Source organism: Schistocerca piceifrons, chromosome 1 (genome assembly GCF_021461385.2).
Source record: "Schistocerca piceifrons isolate TAMUIC-IGC-003096 chromosome 1, iqSchPice1.1, whole genome shotgun sequence".
In the NCBI taxonomy this organism is placed as follows: Eukaryota; Metazoa; Arthropoda; class Insecta; order Orthoptera; family Acrididae; genus Schistocerca; species Schistocerca piceifrons.
In genome coordinates, this window is record NC_060138.1 from 1116474033 (window position 1) to 1116485200 (window position 11168).

An 11168-nucleotide genomic window follows, 5' to 3' on the forward strand; every position below is an offset into this window, starting at 1 on the left:
ATATGTAGTGGAATTCATGTTTATACTTTCGTTATATGAAAAAGAGCAGTGTAAATGTTGCCGCACATTAAAGATCTTTCTAAAATGCATTGTTTTTTTGCTGGGTTTCATTTCCTAAAGTGCTGGGCGGTCCAATGCCTGTGTATAAAACCTTCACCATTCTAAGGATTGGTGAGGTTTATGACTCCTAGGGAAAATATATTGTCACTAACATGGAAGAATATGTACTTTCACCAGAGGTGTAAAGTATTGTCACCCAAGGAAAGGTATATTTTTAACTGGTAATCCAGGAAAAATCCAAGAATTTCTTTTCTTGTCTGCTTATACACCCTGAAATAGTGGTGGCAGTGTAATAGTCGCTTGAAGTATCTCTGAAATTATTTTTCCTTTCTCGATTTCATTCCGCTGATAAAGAAACATTGAGTTCTTGATGATTGAAAACAGTGCTGACAGCTGCTAAAACTATGTTTTAATTGACCACATTACTAGCATCATGGCTTACAGCTGCAACTTCAGGTGTAACCTGCATGTTTAAGAATTGAGGTACAATTGTAAAGTGTATTGCTAATTTGTGCTATTATATGAAGATTATTTGAGGACTTATACTGTTATTATATTAATCCATCATAGATGAACCCAACGTTCTTAGTCAGGGTATTGTCATTTTGAGAATACTGTCAATATATTTTAAAAAAAAAAAAAAAAACTCAATGAACAAAGGGTAATTGAGAAGATAGTCCATGTAATATTGTCCAATAATGTTGTCAGGTATACTGAACCCATATACTGGACATTTATTTAATGTGCAAGTATCCATAAGAAAAAGAAAACAGTGCTGAAGGCTAAAACTGATTTTGAATATATAGCTTATAATGTAGTTAACAGTGGAATTGGTGCAAGACTGTAGGTACAAAAAATAGGTGCACTGCTTTGTTATGTATCTCTAGGCAAACACGGAAGGTGCAGCTTGCGTGCAAAATAAGCCCTGCCTTCTCCAGCCACTAGGAAGCACTGACTGCCCAGGAAAACAATAATTATCACATAGACACTGTGTCGCAATGTATGTGTGCATAAGAGTGCTGGATTGCTCCCGTACAGTGTAGTTGACTGTACAAGCAATGAAAGTTTGTCAAAATATTGTGATACTTTAAGTCCAACTGATTATTCATCATGTTCTGTATACTATCTTCTTTGTATCTAAAAATTTCCACTTCCTCCAGTAGATTGAAAACCTGGCCCTTTTCTTTCCTATGGATGATTATAAGATTTTCAGCAAAACTTATGATACTTACACCCCTCTTCCCATAGATGTGAGGTTAATGCAGGTTTGGAATTTGTTAAATTAAAATGTTCCTTGAACCTTTCACTGAAGGACCTACCGAGGTCATAACTGTCCTTTTGTAGAGTAAGCTCTGGATTGGCGGGATACTCCCTCTGCCTATGCCTGTTCATCCTAAAAGCCTGCTAATAGTCATGCCAATGTAAAAGGCTGAATAGTATTTATATAACGGCTGGTGTATGACGTGTCACTTCTAGGTGGCTTTCCCTTTGATAGTATAAGCTTTTCCAGTTACAGGGCAATAGGACGGTGCAGAGAGCAAGTCTTACATTGCAGACAGTTACAGAGGTAGGAGCCATAGGATTGGGAGATGGGAGTAGAAGGAGCATGGGTCTGAAAAGAATACTGAGGAGCTTGGGAGGGTTATGAAAAACTACTCTAGGTGTGGTGGGTTACACCTGTGTGTAACAGAATACAAATGAAAACCCTTGTAGCATGTGATGCATGAAACATGCCAAGTTTGGTCAGCATTTTGTCATCTGAAGAGCATTGTATTATATTCGAAGAGCCTAAATGTGGTAGTCACTGCTATTTTATGCTTATGGAAATTTGTGAGAAAGCCTTTGCACAATCTACTATGCTGAAGAAACAGGTGCCCACCACACTGTTGTTAAAGTCAGCAATGTTGGGAAATAATGATTTCTATTTACAAAGCGAAGTATTACCAATGGAATACCCAGTGTCTGGAGTCACAGGAAACATCTTTATGAACTATGTACAACAGGTCATATTTATTGAAATAGTGTCAAACAGGTAAACCATCAACTACTGGATTAGATTAATGGATGGCATCCTGTGCCTGATAAGTGAACTAAACAGCAAAATTGACCAGCTACATACAAACATAAATCGTGATCATTATTAGGTAAGTGTTACAATAGGAAAAGAGAAAAACAGACAGTTAAATTTCGTGGCTGTTTCCAAAAATATACAGAACAGCCAACACAAATTTGATGTATACTGAAAACTGCCAGCAACAGATACAATGTGTGATTTTAGGTTATTTCTGGTGTAGGAAAATTTTGAATCTTTGTTGGGTATTTATCTGGGTTGTATCATACAGGTGGCTCAAGAGTTTGACAGGTGCACTCCTTACCATTTTCAGGCATTCTTGATGACTGATTGTCATCTTCTGGGCCCCTTGCCCACAGCCTCCAGTCGGCCTGTTCTGGGTGTGGACCTGGTGCTGTGTTGGAGGAAGTGGGGTCAGTCTATTGTCCTTATTTGTAACAGGGCCAGCACCGGTGAGGGTCTCTGCCAGCATTGTGGTAATGTGTCCTTGTCCTCTTCAATTGCCATGACTGGAGTGGATTTCCACACAGATGGTCACTGTGCTTTGACCACGCTCAAGACTAGGTCCCAGGCCTTGCTTTTTTAAAAGTCACTGTCTTTATTTATTAGTCCTTTGTGTAGTTGGATCTCTATGACTTTATTTAGATTACAATCACAGAAGGTGCGGGATTGTTGCAACAACTTGGTGCTATTGCACTTCATGACATGTCCACCAAGATACAGTGCTCTGCCACAGCAAACTTGTTTTGGCTTTTCATTGTCTGTGTGGCCTTTATGCTCGATGCATCTTTTGTGTACTGTTCCATTGTTCGTTCGTAATAATCCCTTGAGGAGAGAGTAGGGTATGGAAGCACGAATGTAAACACCTTCATTACTGCTGACCATTTTTTTTTTTTTTTTTTTTTTTTTTATGACATGTAGGGAGTTTTTCAGAGGTACACTTGTAGAGAGAGATTTCACTTCCAAGCTTACCTTGAGGTCTTCTTGGCCCAGTTACAACTGGTAGAGCTGCTCAATAAAAGGCACCAACTACCATACGTGGAGCTGTAATTTGCCCGCAAAGATGCTGAACATCAATACCAGGTGTTTTGCTAATTCATACGTTAGTGCACCAATGTTGTTAACAGTTGAGCAGAGCAACATTTCTTCCTTGTGTAATTCAGGTAGCCCATAAAGTCTAGATGGTACAGCTGCTCATGGACAAAGTATCTTCACTGTCTTTTTATCTTGGAAAATGTGCTGGAGAAGCTCAATGGTCTTCCTGTAATATGTCATACATTTCTTGCTTATATATCTGACATTCTGTTGAAGGTTCTGAAAGATACTGGTATAAACTGGAAGGGTAGACAGTTGATAAAGGAATTCTATATGGGACAAAAGTGGTTGTTCATGTAGAAGAAGAAGAAACTGAGGAGGTGGGTATTGAAAGAGGTTCGAGACAGGGCTGCTGAACATCATCTGCACTTTTCAGTATATATGATGAAAAGCTAATCAATAAGGTCTTGGAAAAGTCAAGAGGACTTGTAGTGTGAGGAGAAAAGAAAAAGTCATCAAGTATGTTTTGACTGTGTTAGCAGAAATGAAGGAAGAGTTGCAGGTAATGGAGAACATGGTAAGTGTGGATAAGGAGTTTGGAATAAAAATGAACATTAGCAAGAGGAAGGTGATGAGAACTGGACAATATGAGAACACACATCACTAGATAGAATGGCTTAGAACAGGTTCATTCATTCCATTATTTAGGTGGATTGGTTGATTTGGGGGGAGGGAATCAAACAATGAGGTAATTGGAACCATCAGATTGGGGAAGGATGGGGAAGGAAATCAGCTGTGCCCTTTCAAAGGAACCATCCCAGAATTTGCATGAAACAATTTAGGGAAATCACAGAAAACTTAAATCAGGATGGCCAGAAACGTCGTCCTCCTGAATTCGAGTCCAGTGTGCTAACCACTCGCTAAATAATTTAGGGATCTTGATAACTTGCAGTGGAAGTTGTACAGGGGATGTTAGATGAGTAATCTTCATGGGAAAGAAAGCATTCAGGAGAGTGACTGTTGTGCTGACAGCCAGAAGCATCCGCGGTACACGTAGGAAGATGTTCACCAAATGCTTTGTGTGGAGTGTGGTGTCTTATGGTTGTAAAACATGGACAGTCATCGAGAAAGAATTAAAATATGTAGAAAATTTTGAAATATGGTTATGGAGAATAATAGAGAAAGTGAAATGGATTGACAAAATGAAAAATGCGAGGTTGCTGAGTGGGACAGGAGAGGAGAAGAACTACGTGAGGATGATACAGAAGAGGATAACATCTTGAATGGGACACATATTAAGTAGGAATTGTCTACTAGTGAGAATCATGAAGGGAAAAGTAGAAAGAAAATGAGAGCGAGGAAGAACAACGTTTGGAATTTTAACAGATGTGAACAAAGGAAGAACTGCCTAAGGACAGATTTAGTGAAAGAAGAAATTTAATTTGTTAACAAGGTTGTGCAATTCCCTTTGTCTGCTGGGAGGATCACTGTCTCAGAATCTTCTTGGAACTGCTTAAGTGCTTTCTTTTCTTTCTTGGAAATGTTTTGCTTTGGTGGATCGACCCTAAGAAGTGTATGGCATATTTCAAATTGTATTTCTTGTGCAGTGTCCTATGGAATTGCAAGAGCAGATTGTTCCACTGCACTGACAAATTCCACTCTTGATATGGTCTTCGGTGTCAGTGTAAAATTTAGTCTCTCTCCTAGTACAGGGTAGCATCATCAGTTATTTTCTTCTTGCAGTGGTTTAGCCAAAAGTCATTCATACTTAACAGTTTGTCTGCAAGTGGCGGACTGTCCTGCTGTGTCGGCTTGAGACCAGTTAACTGGGTCTATCCAATTCCATGAGTCAGGGGTTGGTGTCTTCACCAACTGCAAGTGGAATGTGAAGAGTTCTCTTGAGGTCTCATCCAGTCTGCATCAAGTGTACTGGATCATCTCTCTGACTAGGGCCAGGCTTGTGCTTCTAGTGATCCAGTTGGTGGTTGGAGTTCTGACATGATGAATGACCTTTGCAAAGATGGTGACGAGGCTTCATCCATGAGTAGTTGCACTGCCGAGACTTTACTGACTACCTGAAGTCCACAGGAAAAGAATGCCACTCTGCCCAATTTTTAGCAACATTAGTGCACCAAAATATCAATTACAGGGTGTATACGACCCGGGACAACCGGGAGATCCGGGAAAACCCCGGGAATTTTTTCATCCGGGAGAAAACCGGGAAATACCCGGGAATTGTTTAGAATTCCGGGGATTTTTCATTGTTTTAGTTTTCAGTTAAATTTTGGTGATTTTGACTAGTAAGAACCAATACTCTAACAAAAGATGTTACTGTATCCCGCTACTGCAGAATAATACTGTAGCAACAAAACACGAATGAGAGAAAAAAAACGAAAACAAAACTCAAGTTACGAAGGAAATGCGCCATATACAACAACAAAACAGTGCTCATACAAGCGTATGCCAACAGCAAAGTGTGTCAAAGTCTTTAGGAAGACTGCAATGCTTCATAACATGCGCAGTTGAGTCGCGTATGAGTAGTATCTTCTCTCGCTTTTGGTTACAGAAGTGTGGCTGGGCGCCACTACTTAAAATTGACCCTGTTCGGAAATATCGTAGATGGGGGCTGATGCACAGAGCAGTCAGAGTTGTGGTGGGGAGGTGGGTCGTCTCCACGTGACCTGTGTTTACGTTCAGTGATTTGTTGTTTCCTCTTCGTCTATTGCTCTCACGTTAAATGAGAACAAAACGGATTTTTGTTTATTTTGTTAAAATACGTTCGCATAGTTACGGATGGCCAAAAGATGTTATTAGTTTCAGATATTATTTCCACCTTTCTGACAGTCAAGCATTAATCGCCTTGCGGAACAATGAAGTTATTTTTACCGGTTTGCTAAAGAGATTTGGCTTTCATTAATCTGTTCTGCTGAGGAAGTCAATTTATTTGGATCGAAGTATTTAATTTCACACTATTGGCTAGTTTCAACTGTTCGCTGCATTTCAAGTGCACGTATGGCATTATGCCATAATAAAGAACCAAACATGAGATAATACAGTACCGGTACTCCAAGAAAATTTACATACGAGTGTGCATTTTAAGCCGAATTATGCATTTTAGTATGGTTCACGAAATTCCGACGCTTTTTAAGTATCCTCTGATGTCTTGTTTCTTTTATGACATAATGTAAGATCTTTCAATGTTTCACACCTACGAACATATATATGGGCTTCCTGCATCATCGTAGGTGCGCAGGCGCGGTTACGCCTGTTATCTGGCGCTTTCCTGCAACTACTGAAACGAACCTGTTTCTAACAGGTCGCGGGAAAGTATTGCGAATGGTGGTTTGAAACGCGTTACATTCAAAGCAAATTTCCTTTTGTGCAAAATGAACTATGTGCGAGAATGTATGATGAATCACAAAGTGTTTGACTCTGATTTAAAAATCAACTCTTTGAGAACGACCAGTTAGAAGAATTTCGAGCCCAGAAGAGAGACATATGCGTCGTTATTAAAAATTTTACTGGCACATTTTGTGTGTATCTTGAGTGCAGCAGGCGCAAAAAAGATCAACATTATATGTGGACGAGTATACTGTCGCTTAACACGGAAAAAGTGTATTTTCACCCGGGAGAAAGTGTATTTTTAACCGGGAAATCCGGGAATTTTTTTTCCTTGTCCACGTATACACCCTGGAATTAGTGGAACACCGGACTGTGCTGAACACATTAAACTTTTTTTGGTGTAACAACATGTCAATTAATATCAACAAGTACACATCATAAAATGTTGATGTCTTTGTAGCTCAAAAATGAATTTTTTTAATAATGTGTATTGCTCTGATAAAGCCAACTGCCTTGCCGCAGTGGTAACACCGGTTCCCGTCAGATCACCGAAGTTAAGCGCCGTTGGGCTGGGCTAGCACTTGGATGGGTGAACATCCGGTCTGCCGAGTGCAGTTGGCAAGTGCGGTGCACTCAGCCCTTGTGTGAGAAACTGAGGAGGGGGCTACTTGATTGAGGAGTAGCGGCTCCAGTCTCGGAAACTGACATATGACCATGAGAGCGGTGTGCTAACCATATGCCCCTCCATATCTGCATCCAGTGATGCCTGTGGGTTGAGGATGACACAGCAGCTGGTCGGTACCATTGGGCCTTCATGGCCTGTTCGGGAGGAGTTTAGTTTTATTGCTTTGATAAAAGAACATGATAAAAGCGTTATTCACAAAACTGTAAATGGCTGCACCATTCCAACGAAATTATATTTTGTGAACGTCATATTTCAGACTACCAGCCACATAGTTAGGGAACCTCACTGGGCACTTTCTTTGGATGACCTGTACCTGCTTAATGGTGTATGCAGTAGCAAGAAGAGGACAGATGGCAGTGAGATGTTCATGAGTGTGGAAATGTTGTTGATGGTGGCAGATGTAAATTTCATTTTGCAATTCATTGCTAAAGTGTTGTGGCTTTTATTTCCATATTTATGAGTCACCTCTGAAATTATCTGGTCACGGATACAAGAATCTCCATACTTAGTTCTGAGGTTTCTCGAGTCAAGACTGAAATTCAGACAATGGCTCTGGAAGGCTTCACAGTGGACCTCTTTAATTCACTTTGTCAGAGACATGAAGAATTTTTTAAGATTAATTGCCTCCACTTATTTCGATGGCACAGCTACAAGAAGGCAAAACTTTTATATTGTTTGATAGAAGTAGAATTGTTAAAGGAGTGACAGTCATCTAAGTGCAACTGTTGAACAGAATATAGGTTGAACAACATGGATTCAGTGTTCTCAATATTTCAAAAATGCATTTAACCAACAGTCAAATCACAATCCTAGTTCCCATGGCATATATTTTAATGACTTACGTTAACATTACAATGTCAAAAATTGTATTTGCATAATACGATAATGTCTCAGATACCAATGTATTACAAAAGTTCTATTATGATCATTTAAACAGAACTGAAAGTAAAACTAAAGTGTTAGTCATCTTTTATTTAATTTGCTGACATTAATATTGCTTTGAAATCTCAGGTTCTGATTAATAATGTTTAGTAATTGATCAAGTGAAAATTTCAAATACGGCAGCTTAAGTGTTGCACCAGAGACAATACTGCTTGCTTCTATCAATATTTTAAAGTACAGATTACATTGATAAAGTTAAACAATGCTTCATAGTAAATTTCAGAAGCGATAAACTAACTTAGATGCTTCAGAGATTGGCAACTGTAAATTCATAGTAACAGTATTTATTTCAGAGGGATGGTCATGAGGTGATTTAAGAGCAACTCTCATCCTCTTTCTCCACAGAATGACTATTTGACTGGTGCATATGAGTTAAAAGCAACTCTCATCCTGTTTCTGCATAGAACAACTGTTAGACTGGTGGATATAATCACATAATCAGAGACAATAATCAAGGGAAGCAATGGTAAATGCAGTGAAGTGTGTTTATGTCGGAGTGTTGTATATACAATTGGACCCCTATATCCACCAACCACTTTGGCATTTAATAGTCGATAGCCTTTTTCACTATAGTTCAGTTTAGGGCAGACACAGTTTAAAACTGATTAAAAGTGCTACTAATATTGTATTTTCAAAGAGTAATAACATCGCCAAACATATCTCAACTGATGTTCTGAGAGCAATAGTTACAATGCATTTTTCAGTCAAGGTTGCAAGCTAGGGTCATGCATATGGCAGAGGGAGCAGTGTGTTTCAAGCACAGCGGTTTAAGATACAGAACTGTGTCTTGCATAGCTCAGTATAAATATTTTGGTTACACTTGGCATGTCTAAATGATCTTAACTGATAAGAAAAAGAGTACATAAATTGCAAGTTCAAAACAGAATAATATTTTACAAACTGTTATCATGAGGGTTTGGATATAAGCAATGCTCATCCCCTTTGTGGACAAATGCCAGCACCACATACAGTTTTCTGCACATTTCATCAAGCAGCTCCAGAACTTCTGACGGGGCCAAGAAGACATTATAGTGAGATTCAACGTGGTATCTTCATTTACAAAAGCAACTCTAAGAGACTCTCTTAGTCTCATAGGAGATAAGTTTGGATCAGCACTAATGAAACTATTTGAATTTGCACTTACATCAACCTAATCTCTGTTCAACAGAATTTACTATGAACAAACAGATGGAGTAGTGACTGGCTGTCTGTTATCACCAGTGGTGGCCAAGAGGTTTATTGAGACATTTGAAAAGAGGAAGCTATGGGATCAGCAGTCTACAAGCCCTTGTGATGTTTTCAGTATGTAGATGATACATTCATAATCAGTTCACATGGACGACATCACCTACAAGACTTCCTGCAATACATGAATTCACTGCAACAGAACATCAAATTGTATCCACTCAAATGACATCACCTACATGACTCCTTGCAACACCTGAATTCACTGCGCTAGAACATCAAATTTGTGGTGGAGATAGGTGAAAATAATCAACTTCCATTTCTGGATGTGCTCATCAAACAAAGGCCAGGTGGTACACTAGGATGCAACCTCTGTGGTAAACTGAAACATACAAATTTGTTCTTGTATGCCACCATCTGTCTAGCCCCTTCACAACAAGAAGCTGTCCTAAGCAAACTAGTGCACAGTGCAGGCAAACTCTTGGACTGTGACAGTCTAATGGCTAAATTGCAGCACCTTCAGGTCACGTTCTGTATGAACTGTTTTAGTAACCAACAGATACAACATGCCTTATGACCAAAAGAGCTGAGACCACCGTCTGCTGAGGATGAAGAGCAATGTGTTGTGACGTCAGTTATCATGTATGTTGGGAACACATCAACAAAAGTCTGAAGAATACTCCAGAAACACAACATTGAAAGTGTGTTCCACACACTAGCCAAGACAAAAGTCTTTTGGGACCAATCAAGGATGAACTATGATGCTGGAACCTGGGAGTCTACCACACTTCATGCTAGTTCGGGAAAAAGGCTGTAGGCCAGACAGTCCAAATGGTACCCATTTATCCTTTAAGTGGACAGGTGGCTACTTTTTCAACAGAGTCCATGCAAGTACACAGGGAGGTGGTTTTACTAGTTATTGGGAGCTCCAGTAGTTGTGTGTGTGTTATAGAGCAAGCATCAAGGGCCAGAAATAAATCCAATGTGCACTCAGCATGTCTGCTGGAGGGCTCCATCTAAGATGTGGAGGAGGTTCTACTTATGGCTGTCGGGCATGCAGGTTGCAGTCTTTGGCAAATTACAGCTCATGTTCGCACCAATAATGTCTCTCAGTATGACAGTGGTAGCTGTCATTTATTTCTCACATCAATCTTTTTACAGATGCATGACTTTCAGCTACTGGCATCATCTGTGTGTTTATCTGTATCACTCACCTCTGCAGTGGTGTGAGAATTAAATTGGGGCACTACTCCAGGATTTTTGTTTGTAAAGGAACATAAAAAAATTGAGTTCAGAATTTCTGCTTTTGCTTTGTACCAATTTCAGTTCCTTCTTGGTCCATGAATGTCTAGACACTCTGTGGTACCACTAACAGCTTTTTCATATATTCAGAATTTCTTTGGATTTTGTGACAGATCTTTCAACGAAACTCTTTCATGGTAATTGTTGAAGATGTTATGCATTGCTCTCTTGATAGCCAAATGTCTGCTTGTGTCTGTATATGTGTGGATGGATATGTGTGTGTGTGCGAGTGTATATCCGTCCTTTTTTCCCCCTAAGGTAAGTCTTTCCACTCCCGGGATTGGAATGACTCCTTACCCTCTCCCTTAAAACCCACATCCTTTCGTCTTTCCCTCTCCTTCCCTCTTTCCTGATGAGGCAACAGTTTGTTGCGAAAGCTTGAATTTTGTGTGTATGTTTGTGGTTGTTTGTGTGTCTGTCGACCTGCCAGCACTTTCATTTGGTAAGTCACATCATCTTTGTTTTTAGATATATATTTCCTACGTGGCATGTTTCCCTCTATATATATATATAGAGAGAGAGAGAGAGAGAGACACACACACACGC

The 11168-nt window shown here is 39.6% G+C and overlaps 1 pseudogene; it reads left to right on the forward strand.

Annotated features, from left to right (window-relative positions):
- The first annotated feature begins 7011 nt into the window (after positions 1–7011).
- Positions 7012–7129, forward strand: LOC124726588 (annotated as a pseudogene).
- The last annotated feature ends 4039 nt before the right edge of the window (positions 7130–11168 follow it).